The sequence below is a fragment of the Callithrix jacchus genome, chromosome 15 (assembly GCF_049354715.1).
Source record: "Callithrix jacchus isolate 240 chromosome 15, calJac240_pri, whole genome shotgun sequence".
Lineage (NCBI taxonomy): Eukaryota > Metazoa > Chordata > Mammalia > Primates > Cebidae > Callithrix > Callithrix jacchus.
This window is the reverse complement of record NC_133516.1, coordinates 101,731,702-101,746,564: the sequence shown is the minus strand read 5'-3', so window position 1 is coordinate 101,746,564 and position 14,863 is coordinate 101,731,702. Positions and strand designations below refer to the sequence as shown.

Below are 14,863 nucleotides of genomic sequence, written 5' to 3'. Positions count from 1 at the left end.
TTCTTAGTCGTATTCATCAGGCTCCCTTTATTATTCCAAGACAAAAGACAGTAAGGAGAGTGTACATGATGACCAAAGGCATATCTACCTAGTACTAACGTTCATAAAAATGGGAGGCTGTTTGATGCCTGTCAAAATGGAAAGCATGGATTAGAATAGCTAGAAAATACTATGGTGTCTATACCCGAAAACACCATGGTCATCCGAAATGTCTTCTTTTATTACCTTAGATTTAGATTCTTCAGTGTCCTTTATATCAACACAGTTGAACAGAGCCCTGTCTTCAATTTTCTGATATTGCATCAGGTAATTTTTGCCATTATTCTAGTTTGTTATTATTTGAATGTTTTATTGTGAAGTATTTTCTTTTTGAAGAGAACAAATGATTATTTTAGGAATCACTATTTTATCTACCCTCACCAACCCCAATTATAATAACCCAAATAAGTGCATTTTCTTTTTTTAACTAAGTCTTCTTTTAAAGAAACGTGATGTGGGTGTCAGAGAGTAGGAGGCTGTCTGACTGAAATCAGCTGAGAATTCTTGTCAAACTGTTGTTGTTAATAAAAATCATAATTTCTTTTTATTTTAATACAGCAACCTCTCATTGTGGATATTAGCAGGAGCCTGTTATAATCCTGTAAATATTTAAATTGCTTTAGAAGGGACAGAAGAGTGCCAGAAAAACGGATGAGAGCAAAACCCAGAGATTTCAGGAAGCTGGTTGATTCCAGTTATCTTTGCTGATATCAGGTGAACTATGGTGTAGTGGAGTCTCACGCATCAGCCTTTCATAAGATTGCAGCAGGCAGAATTCTAAGATGCCCCCTAAGAGTCTGAGATTCCCTGAGGTACATGTCCTATATACTCTCAAGAACTGTGAATATAATTTATTTCGGTCTGGTGTTTAGGTTATACAACATGACAGAATTGACTTTAAAAGAAGGAGATGATCATAACTGTAATCAAGGTACGGGGCTTAGTTTATATTCAAAATAATCAAATTATGCACTTTAAATTCTTTGTGTATCAATTATACCTCAATAAAGTTGTTTAAAAAGAGAGAAAGGGAGATTACCTAGGTGTACCTAATCACATGATCCTTTAAAAGCAGAACATTCTCTCTAGCTGATTCAAAAAGAGAACCTAAGGGAGACACTCTCTGGCTGGTGGGGGAAAAAAAAGAAAATGTGCATGCTGTGAATGGCCTTTGGAGTTTATGTGGCAAGGAAGTCGCTAGGACCTAAGAGTGGTTCCCAGCTAACAGCCAGCAGGAAAATGGGGACCTCAGTACTGCAACTGTGAGGAAATGAACTCTGCCAATAACCAGTGAGCTTGGAAGAGAACTCCAAGTCCCAGATGGCAGCCCGACATGACTCTTTGATTTCAGCTCCCTGAGACCCTAAGCAGAGAATCCAGCCATACCATGTCCAGACTTCTGACCAAAGAAAAACTAGAACATAAATTTGTGTTATTTTAAGCTGTTAATAGAAAACGAATACACTGAGGCAGTCAAGGTGAGCTGGTTTATTAGAAACAGAAAATCACAAAAAATGCAGTTATCTATAAATTTTTAAAGACTCAGTATATAAATATTTATTAATTTCTTGATTGCTATGGTATGACAAATAGATTCTTCAATTGAAATTATAATTACCTTTTTATGTAAATTACACATATAATGCTTCTTTATTTTCTGGTTTTGTGTTCTTTAAAGTGTAACAAGATCTTAAAGTTAGTTGCAAAATAATCTGATTTCAGAATCATTTAAAATGTTGTGATTCCCGCCCTCTATCTTTTCAATTATTTGGCTAACAGTTAAATAATGTCCACAGAAATAATTTAAAGATTAACCTTTATAAGTCTTTTAAAAGCATTAGATTTAATTTTCATCAACTCAAGATTTTTCCCTTCTTCTATTTTAGTATTTATAGAATAGTTAATTAAATTATTTATTTTTAGTAGCATATAAAGCTGGTATATAAGCAAGTTTGGGAGCAAACACCAAAGATTCGGTAAAAGCTACTTATACGTTTAACTTAGAATACATACGGACAGGCATCCTGGAATATTGGCTATAGTGTGTAACATGCTGTGGCTCTCAGTAAGATATTACACAATGATTGGTGGATGTCTCTCAGTCAATCTAACATGTAAATGAAGTGGAAGTACGTTATGAGACTTTTTATTGAACACATGCATATATAAACATATATAGATAATTATCAATAATATTGGTACTGCTCTATGAATATTCATCAAAATTCAAGTACAATAATATTAGCTCCACAAAAACACAGCTGCCAGAGGCTCTAAATCATTTAAACTACTTTGTTAATACAAAACTTATTAACTTTTTAGGGTCAAGTGAATATTATTCATTTATCCATGCTCCTATCCGAAGCACAGATAGGAATGAGGTTGAATCAGATTCTCTGGCTCTGTGGTTTTAAACAAGTCACTCAACAGTTTCAAAGCTCCACTTGCTACTCTCTAACATGGACTCATAGAATCCCCCAGGACTGGTGTGAGGTGAATGAGATAACCTGCAAAGTGTGCCACTAAATGTTACTCTTTCCTGTTTGGGCTTCTGTGCTATGGTGGAATTACCCTTAGCATTTGGTTTGTATGATGTGGGTAGACACCTCTAACTCTAATCCTTCCCTACTTTCAAGTATAGCAATTTGCTACATGTGTATGAAAAACTAATATAAGTATCATTAGGTTGTTTTTAAGAATTCAGATATAATCCCTAGACTTAATGTCAATAAATCCACGGCACTAGATCTACTTTGTGCTTAAATTTTAGTGCTTGTTAAAGCATTTTTCTAATATTAAGCATAATGAAGTTTAAAATTGAGAAATATTTACCCCATCTCCCTACCACAATACAATAATTGTTTTTTTTATGTTCCCTGTTATGTGATTTCTTGTTCCCCTGCAAAATGATAGTGTTTTTAAAAATACAGGCTTTTCTTCCTCCCTTTCCAGTTGCCTTATGAGACCATCTTAATGGTACCTGCAGTTAGAAAAACTATAGATGAGCTGAGCATTACTCCTATAGGTACTGCTAGTCAGTGACATGCTTCTAACAACCGTTTCCAAGCATCCTCCATCGTTCTGCCTGCCAAGTTCAGAGCACACACATCTAGAGAGGATTGACATGTGAGATGCAGAACAGAGCTGGTATCAACAGAAAAGCTTGCTCCCTGCTGAAAATTATTTGAAATTTCTGACAGACCATTTGTTTCTTCTTGAGAGTAGTGCATACTTGTTGGTATTGGATAGAGCTAATTTCAGGAATAGTGAGGCAAAGTAAGGCTCTTTCCTCACCAAATGGCATGCTGGGAGAAAACAAAAAAATAATGGAGATATTCTAGAACTGGGAAAACTGGTGCTCTTCAGAAGAAAGAAAAAATGATATGTGTGGAACAAAATTAAGCAATCAAGAAAGAAAGGGGGAAATGGATTAACATATGTAATTAAAATTAGCAGAATCTCAACCTTAGTTTTGAACTCTTACTGTTTATTGGCATGTGGAAATTCAGTTGGCCTCTTGAAACTCCAAATGGAGGCTAAGCTTCCCAGGTCACACATGTTGCCTTGGATGAGGTCCGTGATTTATGTCTGTGTAACTTCTAGGGGCTACTGCGGAGCCATGGGTTCTATGGAAAGGAAGCATAAATATAGCGCGTTCCCCTGTGACACACACACACTCTCTCTCTACCCCAAAACCTTTTATCTGTGAGCTTCAAACATTTGTGTTGGCACCTGTTAGGCCAGCTGTACTATCTTTACAATAACATCTTCACTAATAGAAGAAAAACAAAATTGAACACAAACTCTGATGTTTTGCCTTTGTTTTGCTATATTTTATTTATGCCTATTTCAGTTATTAAAGATATGTTTTGAGCATCGGATACATGCTGTTCTTTATTCTTGGAGAAAGAGTAAGGAATAAAGCAAATAAGACCTTCTGGAGCTTGAAGTTTATTTGAGAGAAATAGGCAATAAACGTTTTAAAGGTGACTATCTAGTATATATAAAGTCTATAGTAGAAAGAAGTAACTATTTTATAGAGCATAGTCAAGAAAGGCCATCCCTGATAAAATGGCATTTGAATAGATAACAGAAGGAAGTAAGGGAGAAAGTTCCCCAAATGGCTCTGGAAGATGCATTTCAGTCTGGCTCAGGAAGTGCGAAGGCTCTAAGCTGAGTGTATGTTTAGTGAGTTTAAGAAACTCTAGGAGATCCAATATTGTGAAGGACAATAAAGAAAACAAAACAAAAAGCATGCAAGACAAGTGTATGAGGTGAAGTTAGGGAAGTAGCAAATAATTTACAATGTTTGAGACCAATGTAAAAAATTTTAAACTTTTTAGATTTTGGATTTTTTTTTTTTCTGAGTGATTTAGGAAGGCATTGAAAGGTTTTGGCAAGATCATATGCACTGGCACTTGGATTCTCAAGCTGCCTGCTTGGCCCTCTTCCAAGTTGTATGTTCCTTCTTTCCTTTCCTTTCCTTTCTTTCCTTACTGTTCTAAAGCCTTTTAACAAGCTTCAACTCCTGCTCTGAACCTTGCCTTTGTCTCTTCTGCTTTATGCTCCTCAGTCAAATTCTTTCTTCTGAGGAGGCAAGGGTTGAAATTGCTGTGCACATGTATGGATTCACCACTGGTCAGTTGGGGTAACTCAGATCTCTTCCACTGGTAATGTATTTGGTGCACGTGACTCGAATATTTCCTAGTAGTTGGTAAGAGATTTATGCCTTGTCTTCTTCGGCTGGAGGCATCCAACCCCTGTGCATGGCTTTTTCTCTTTCTCCTGCTTTCTCTAAAAAAGGAAAAAAAAAAACAGATTATCTGCACTAACGTAGATTTTCACAGACAAATGTGGCAGTATGTTGGGAATAGACGTTGAATTATGCTCTGATGGCCCGTGTTATGTCTCAGGAGTCTCTTCCATCCATGAGGAAAATGAGAATCCAGATTTCTTTTACAACGTTCGAGAAAAATAAATGGATGTTAAATTGATGAGACAATTTTTTTATCACCTTTATAATAAAAATATTAACGATGATTTTACCCCATAATGAAAGGCAAAGATGCTCTGGAAATTAGCCTTCAGAAGTAAATTCCTAAGCAAAGGCACATTGTACCTGTTTTCACATGTGATTTTCTCACATTGGTAATGTTGAGCCAGAAAATTCACTGAATGCTGTGCAAAAATCTTCAGAAATTAGCTACTTTCTTTCTAAGATAAACATGTAAAAAAAATACAGGTAGTGATCTCATAGTAAGGTTTATAGCCAACCTCTTGATTCACTAGATAAATCAATTATTTATTCTTGCCTCAATTGCTCAATTTTTCAAAAGTAAACTCTATTTTGACTTGCCTTATGAAAGTCTCAAAAGCTTTTTAAATTCCCGAGCATGCACTATTTTGAGAATATTAAATACTGAAATTTTTCAACCCTCAAAAATCATTATATAAGTCACTATGGATGGTTGAAAAACCAAAGAAATATTCAACAAATTGGCTGTTCATATTATAGTAGAATAATATTTAAATGAGGGAGAAAGAAAGTTTACAAGTTATTCAATGCAAAGTATGTAAAACACTGGAGACATCTCCAAAGTGAACATGTTTTTCATAAATATTAGGTAGTTTTGGAAATAATTTCAGGATATGATAGATATTCAGCTTTTGACTGAATTTTGACAATATAGATTTATCAGGATTGAATGATGGCTTAGTTTACAAACCTGAGCTATTAGGTTTAAATATCACAAGAAGTCCAAATCCAATAGCACATTCCAGAGAACTTCTTCAGAAACAATCTCTGTGTGATAATGTGTGTGATGATTCACATACACATGCCCACATATACACACATGTATGCATATATATATTATTTTATACTGAGGACTACAAAAACATTTGGACTATTTTTTAAATTCTGTCTCACTGATTCTTGGTTCATTTTCTAATGGAATATTCAGGAACCTAACAAGGCAATTTCAAAGTCAAATTAAATGTTTATTCAGTAATTTCCCAGTTACATTATCTATAAAATATGACTACTGTTCAACAAATAAATTAAAATGTGGTTTTAATTGTAGACAAAGAATGATCTGTTGTCTGAGTTGGTATGTCCATTGACACTATGCCACATAAATAGTAAAGTTTGGTGTCTTATTTTTAACCATCACTGGAACTTTCTGACAAAGACAAAGCTAATGCTGGGTGGAATGAGATGCCAACCACCATTGCAGGAGGTTTTTCTTGTCAGCCAAGGGCTTGGTGCAGCGTCCTGGAAAGAAAAAAGGATAGAAGGTAATCCTGCATATTTGATGCTGGTAGTTTAATCATGATACATGGGAAGAGAGAGGGGTCCACAGCCGAGTTAGGAAGGGTTCAACAGAAAGTGGTGCCTGGCAACAGGCAAGGGCATGGGAAGAAGTGAGTGGGACTGGGAAGGGTGTGACGTGTTTGAGAAAGGTGACCCCCAGGTCTAGAATCTACTTTACTTCTCTCCTTTCTTTCCTACTTACAGTAAAAGTAAGATTTCCTAAGGCTTCATCTATTTGCCTTTCCTCCACTGGTTCTTCCTATCACTCTGTATCTATTAGCCTTCCTTATGCCAGCCAATCTAATAAACCTATACATGGTAATATGATAAAATATTCTACAAAATGTATGCATATAAAGTCCTCTCAGATAGCATTTGTTTTAATGTAAATTTACCCTCTGTAACTATGATTAAGTCAAAGGAGGAAGTGACTTAAATTTGAAATTTGATGATAAAATGTTTAGAAGATAGAACATTTGAAAGTTCTATTTTGGTGGCAGGCTGTCCTGATCAAGCACAGAAAATTCCTTCAAGGCTGTAAGTGAAAAATTTTAAAAGATTGTAGTACTTAGGAATTACCTGGAAAACTTCCCAAATATGCATCATTTAACTATAAAGCAATTAAAACAGAATGCACTATTAATAAACTCAACAACATGGATGAATCTAGAATACAGGATATTGAAAGAAGGTAGTCAACTATGAAAAGCATATATCATATATTCCATTTGTATAAAGTTCAAGATGAGGCAAAATAGTAATATTTTTCCTCTGAATGTGTTATTGCCTAGAAGAGCATGAAAATTCCTTCTAGAAAAAATTGCCATATGTTGATTCTGAATCACAGTTACATGGTATATTCATATATAAATATTCATCCAGCTGCACATTTGAGATTTCTCTCTTTTATTGGTATATTTAAAGTTCAAAAATCATTTAGAGTACTTAGTAAAAACATAGATTCCTGGGCTCTCCTATACATATTTTAATTAGTAGCCTAAGACAGTCCTAGGAACCTGTATTTTAAAAGTAAGTCTTTCAGAGTATTATGAGGTAAATGGCCTATCAATCACATTTTTTAAAACAGTGGATAAAGAGGACTCTATAACTCCACTGAGAACCCAGTATCCATCTGGTTTATTGGGTCTTTCTAATTTGATAGTTTGTATTATGATTATGAGTTTATGCAATTCTGACTGAATTCTTCTTATTGTGAATCAAACCATAATTCCACTGCCAGATTATTTTTATTTAGTTCATACAGAGGACAAAATCTTTGGTCAAGGAACTTTTTAGAATTTGGTTATGGTATATAATTTTATAGGCTATCTTCTAATAGCCGTCAAAGCCCAAGCTAGTAGCACCTACAACCTCTCCATATCCTGAAATCATCCCTACTTGACTCTCTAATGAGAATCAAGTTTTGAGTTCAAATATAAGGAAAACCATGTAATAAGGCATATTGGGTGACTTTCAAGATGATCTATTTAAAACAACTGGCTTCTTAATTTGTTAACTGTAAAGAATGCTGTGTTTCAATATGTAACTATATTCTAGAACTTTTAAAATAAGTTCTATTTGCTTAGAAATTGAATATCTGTTTTCTTCCCATAAACAATTCTTCCATGAATTCTCACAGGGATGCAACTGTTAAGAAAGAATTCAAATTTAAATACAAGTATTGTAGATTTGCATCGAAGTCTACAGAGCACATGAATTTAATGTTCTTCACTTTCAATTTGCTTACAAGTGATTCAACTCAAGGTAATATAGTCACTCTGCTGAATTCTTTTTTTTTTGAGACGGAGTTTCGCTCGTGTTACCCAGGCTGGAGTGCAATGGCGCGATCTCGGCTCACCGCAACCTCCGCCTCCTGGGTTCAGGCAATTCTCCTGCCTCAGCCTCCCGAGTAGCTGGGATTACAGGCACGCGCCACCATGCCCAGATAATTTTTGTATTTTTAGTAGAGACGGGGTTTCACCATGTTGACCAGGGTGGTCTCGATCTCTTGACCTCGTGATCCACCCGCCTCGGCCTCCCAAAGTGCTGGGATTACAGGCTTGAGCCACCGCGCCCGGCCCTCTGCTGAATTCTTTTGTCAAATGTTGAAGGTGTTCAAGGGTGGCTATTATGCTAAAGAGGAATTTGAATTTACCAAATGACAGCTAATTATATTAAATCTTTGTAAATCTGTTGACTTTAATAAACATTGTAGGTAGAGAATTCTTTCAAAATTTAATCTCTGTTTGTATGACTTTACTAAATCGTACTTTTATATGCATTGACTAAAGTGGAAATACATTAAATTAAAAGTATAATGCAAATATTTAGTTGAGAATATAGAATATACTGATGAATTTAATGACCCTGTTTTTCAAAACATTTAAGAGAAGTGAGAGTGAGAGGAAGTGAAAAAAGAGGGCGCAAATACAAGTAATTTTAAAAGGATTTAAATGTATTGAATTCAGTGTTGAGCTCATATTAATAGACATACTAGCAGAATACCATTGAAGTATGTGCAGATTAATTTAAGAGCTAAGACTGATAATTTTTATGGTCACATTAACTCAAGTTCAACCTTCACTACTAACTGTGAATCTTTGGTCAAGTAACTTTTATGAAAAAATGGTATTTATTGTAAGTATTAAATCAGTTAATACTTGAAAAATACCAGAGTTCTGGGTACACAGTAATTGCAAAAAATATGTTACTGACATGGTGATGAGAATGACACTTCTACATGATTGATGTAGGGCACTAGCTGAGACAGACGTATTCTTGTTCAGAATCAGAAGAAGAACCACTAGTTCAAAATGCTGCTCCTGAATCTCACTATTTCAATTTGAAAACATTTAATCAAACCTAATTGAAATACAAATGAGGATACATTTATTTCTGTTAAAACCTATTTTAAAACCTAGCAAACAAGGAGTTTTATTTTTATTGTATTCAGCACTGACCTAATACGTTAGTACATACACAGAGTTTATAAATGTTTTCAGTATATGGAAAGAACAATTTAATTTTACTAAGAGACTTTAATAATTAAGACCAAATAGCACAATTAAACTAAATAAAAACAATTTATCCAAACTAAACCAGACCAGAATAATTAAAATATTAAAATCAAACCAAAGAAAGATGCTACTCTCAGAAGAAATGGCATACAATTGAACATGAGGCCATACAATGTTTAAAATATTCTTAAAAATACCTGTATGATTTTGTAATTTTGGCTTTCACACTATTTCTGCATGGTAAAGCTTAGAAAATTTGAGCTAATGGTGTCCCCAAAAAGATATCAAAGAAATAATATAAAAAGAATGATACATTTTATTGGCTTCCATTTCTGGAAGGCTACTTTAATTAATAATGAGATAATTTATATTTTAGTTATTCTATGACAATGTGTTTATACTGTCTCACACATGAGATTAAGAGAGATTGAGAAACCATTACCTCTCCCTCCCATCTCATATGTCCCCCCATGCTGACCCTATTGCTGATGATTCACATTATCAGTCAACACAGTTAGGAAAACTCTTTATATTTGCCTAAAATTTACAAATCCTATTTTCAGGAGATAGGCATTCTGAAATTTATAAAATACTTAAAGAAGATAATTATTGGCAGCATAATTTTTATTTAACCAGTGGGCTTGTGGAGGTACTTGTCCATTTCATTGGGCTCCTCTATCTCAGAAAGTGACATTGTTTCATCGGTTATTACCAGGATTAATCCACTTTGGTTACGGTTACTCATTGCAGCCTTCTTTTCTCACTGCTTGGAGCATGTCCTTCTCAAACCCATATACTTGCTCAAACATTCCCATTTCTGAGGGGGGACATTTGCTAAAATGGGAGATAGTTGAAAAATATTTATTATAGTATCTTGTTACTTTGCATCAATTTTACAGATGAGACAACAGGCACAGAGAGGTTAATTAACTATTGAAAAGTCACATAATAAGTAGCTGGGCTTACAATATGCATCCAGGAGCCTCTTAACCACTGCATTCAACATCTTCACTCTTTTCCCCCTAATTATCAGTGTGGTTACTTTTAAATTAAGAGGATTTGATCAGGTAAGCCTGAACTTTGCTTTAGGAGAGCCCTAGTCTCTGGAAGACATGGTCTTTTTGAGCATGGAACTTTCAGATGTGTAAAGCTAGTGCAAGTTGCCAGCAGCCCTTTTGGTAGATGTTGCTCCAGTGTTTTGTTGATGGATCCTTGAAGTTATCGCAGAAGTGGATGCCCTTAAAATCATGTGTTACGCAGAGTAATTCATCTGCCCCATGGGATTGGCAGCTGAAATGAGACACTTGTATTGCAAGATTTAGTGGGAAGACAAGCATGGTATACTAAAAGTATCAATGACTAAGATGAGAGAAAATTCTAAAACTCTAGTGACAACTCCACCTCTCCAGGCTTGAGCTGCCCCCACCTATGCTATTGTTTCAGTTTTATTACACTGAGAAATCAAAACTAGGATTAAAGCTTTTATTTTAAGAACTGTCTTAGCAAACCTTTGGTTGAAGTCTGACTATGTGCAAGCACCATGCCAACTGGCTTATTTTATAAGATACCAACGAATAATACTTGGAAATTTATTAAATTGCTATACTACAGGTGAGGCAGAAATGTGCACATTTTTACCTTCAGGTAATAGAAAGAAGTCGGCCTCAATGCTTAGCAAGTATCACTGAACTTGCTCGATCAACCCTATTGAGAACTCTTCCCAAGGCCAGTTTCTGGTATCTGTTCTCCTCTTTCCCTTGGTTTATCCTTCATAAAGTTCTGTGTCATAAAAGCAAGGAAGCAAACAAAAAACAGGGTCAAACAAATGAGGGTGGGAGGGAACCTAAAAGGGATTTTAGTGATCTCTCTCTCTCATTCTGCCCTCTCAAATTATAGGTAAAGCAATTGACCCACAAAACACTAAGTTGCTTGACTGAGGTAAGACAGCTAATGCTACAAAAAATTAAACCAAAAAAATCAAATATAGGCTGCTTATTTTAGAGAAGATAGTACAAATTAATCACTCCTTTGGAATCAAAAGGAATCCAAAGCAAAGTAGATAAATCACAGTACCCTAGAGTTTTGAAATTTAAAATGATTTGGAATGTATCCTTCAAATCAAGTAACTGACTTCAGACCTCACAGTTACGTCTGTGGTATAGCTAGAAGCAAAGGTTCCACTGATGGCCTGCCTTCAGCTTTTCAAATTTCAGAGCATCTCAAATGTTTCCTGCTGCATTCTTTGACTACAAAACTGTTCCCCTTTACATCTGGTTTCGTATAATGTTTCAAGACCCTTTCCTCTTAACAAAAGGGCATCCGTGTGACAGGAATTGCAGGAGAATTTAGGAGTGCAAAAGACTGATTGAGACAAGTGAAACCTCCACCTTAGCAAGCAGACATGTTTATTGTCTATTTCATGGGTAATCTGACAATAAACATATAAACAAATAAATAAGCAAGAAAACTGGAAATTGTTGTTACCAAGAAAGGAAACAATCATGCAGTGGGTTACGGAGTGAAATTGGGAAAGCCAGCTGGGACAAGGTGGTGAGGGAAGTCTCTCTGCCTTGTGACGTTTGAGCTAAGAAAAGAAAATGGAAATGAGGCAGACATGCCTAGGTGCTGTGGAAAAACCACTGAGGCAGAGGGATGGCTCTGCTCTCCCTGAGGAAAAAGTGTGAGTTGTCTCTGTGACGATAGGGAAGGAGAAGTCTCCAGGCAGATAAAGACACAAATGTGAGAGCCAGCTTGAAAGCTTGGGTTTAGTCAGGAATTGCAAGAATATAAGGTGCAATGGTGGAGATGAACCCTGGGGCCGAAGGGTAGGCAAGGAATGGTGAGTGTCAGCCTAAGTGCTCTGACAAGGCTTGAGAGATCTGGAGACATAGTGTGCTATAAAACATTTTGTTCCATTATTTGTTCAAAAGCAAATTTTATTTGGTTGATTCAGACTTTAAAGCTACCAGGGAACTCATCCTTTTAAGAGTCCCCAGAAGAGTCTTTTCAAAAAGAAAATGATAAAATTTAACTTGTGGTTATTGAGTTTGAAATAAGCTTAACTAACATTTTAAAGAAAGCATGAAATGTGGCAGTTTGACTGCTTAGTTTATAATCATGAAACTTTTACATTTTAAATCAGCATGAAAATATCGCATTTATTTTCCATCGCTTATTTCCGTAATATCACTGTTTCCTATTTTTTAAAATTAGGAGGTATTTAGGAACACTTAAAAAACAAAAATGTCTTCTAATTTATCCCAGATGATTATCACTATTTCAGAAAGTCATTTTGAATGAGAGACAATCAGAATACAGCAGAAAGGCCTTTAACTGCCAGTAATAATGACTGAATTTCCCAATGTAATGGCAAAAGAGAGAGCAGCTACTTGATAGAGTTGCATTATTGTTGTGTGTATTTTTTAAATTACAGAGGTTCACAATGTTTAATTTACTTTTAAATGCAATGTCAATAATTTTATCAGTAAACATTTATTAAACTTTTACAAGATTTAAGTTGCTTTTCTGAGTGTCCGGTGGTGTTCAGACATGAACACCATAGGGTTACACTATAAGAGGGGAAAAGCTAAATACTCTTGAAAAGAGGACCAATAAAATAAGATAGCATAGGATAAATTAAAACTGGGTACAAGCTAGAAATGCAATTGAAATCAGATCAGGGAGAGGCATTGCAAGATAGATATCAGGGCTGGGGTTCAGACTAAACTTGGAAAAAAGTGAATTTGAGACAGGGTGGAAAGAAGGGAGAAAGCAGAGGAGGGAGCAATCAGTGGGATTAGCTAAATACTGCAAATGCTACACGACTGCTCCACTCTAACTCATTTGTCCCTATGCACAGGAACCCAAAGGGGAAAAAAATAGATTAAATTAACAACTTTTAAATTCTGTTTCTGTGGCTCTATCTCTCCATCAGAGAACTTGCTGAAATTCCAGCCCCTAAAACTTCCGCACTGACCCCTTAGCCTCAGTCTTTCTGGGAGCCCTGAGGAGGTGTGGCACATGTGCTCCTCTCTGCCATCTTACACAGTTCTATCACTTCTAGTGTTCTCGAAAGCTGCTGCTTTCAGTGAAGGAAGACCTCACCACTGTCCTAGGCACTCTGTTTTCAGTGAGGTCTGGGGTTCTTCCCAAAGTCGTCATCTCTATTTCCCATGACTTTCACTCATATTTTGCTGCTAAGATGTTGAATGTCTCAATGCAGAATACATACCGTATTCTCTCTGGTATACACTGTGCAAAGCCACTGATAAACAGGAAGAATCTCTATCCTCCAGCACTGTGCTGCCCACCCTGCAATATGGGCCCGGAAACAAGACTAACTCCTGATCCAATGTCTTTCCTACAAGGATTTTAGTGAAAAAAAAGAAAGAAACTCATTTTTTATTTTTCTTAGCAGAATTACTCACCTCAGGAGAGAAATCTATGTATTACCACATAGATTGATGGAAATGGGACTAGATGTCAAAGTTAAAACCACAGCTCCGAAACTCTTAGGGGCTCACTGTGAAGAATAATACCACTCTGTGGATAACGGACTGGAAGAATGGTGTTGTCTAAATATGACACTAAACACCGAATTTTCCCTAATTGAAGGAAGAGATTTCCTCTTCTCAATTGAACAATTTTTGAGGGCCAGACTGGCTTAGGTGTCTTATGCAGGTAGGCAGTGCCGAGGCTGTGTTCCCGGAGACGTGAGCCTTGGTCACAACTCTGCCTCTGGACATCCGTTTTCTTAGTGACCATGCCATGACTTTGGATTTCAGATTTCTTTTTTTAATCTGAAAATAAAATGTGCTGAGCCTAAATTTTCTTTTGTTCATTTTTTAAATATTCTGTAAGTGTACAAATATAACAAAGGTTACTGTGTTCACATTCACTTTGAAAACAGCCACTAAATCTAAGTAAGGGCCGCATTTCTACTTGGGACCCTTTAAATTCTGCAAAAAGGGAAGCACCTAAGTTAGCCTTGCTATAAACACTATGATTAAGCACATGCTACAAAGGAATACTAATCTAAAAATGTAGTAGTGAGAAAAACAAAAATGCTTTTAGAACTCTCTTAAAATCAACATCAAACTGCTGCCAAACCTCTCCCTTGTTCATTCTTCTATATTCTGGAAGAAACGTTCCATTTTTATCAGTGTCAGGGCGCTTCCTTTCAGCAAGGTGGCTCCAGAAACTGGAAAGATCATGTGACTGCTGAAATACAGGAAGATCCTTCGGCCTTTACTGAATGATGATTGATGCTGCTACCCCCATTTTCTCCATCTGGTAGAACCTGACTTCTGAGTTACTCATCAGGCATTGGCATACCCAGGGGCCCACCTTCCATGTGCGCCTGCTTCCATGCTCTCTGAGATCTGACTTCCTCCCCAGGGCATTACTACCGAGTAGGTCTCAAGAGACCTACTCTCACGTGACATCAGGGTCTCGTGACTTTTGTTTCTTCCTGATTTCTAGGAACGATTTCCCT

General features: G+C 36.1%; 1 protein-coding gene across 14 annotated transcripts in view; it reads left to right on the top strand.

Annotated features, from left to right (window-relative positions):
- The window catches only part of LOC144579619 (uncharacterized), a 634,762-nt gene that overhangs the window by 318,438 nt on the left and 301,461 nt on the right, over positions 1–14,863 (top strand). The window lies entirely within an intron of this gene.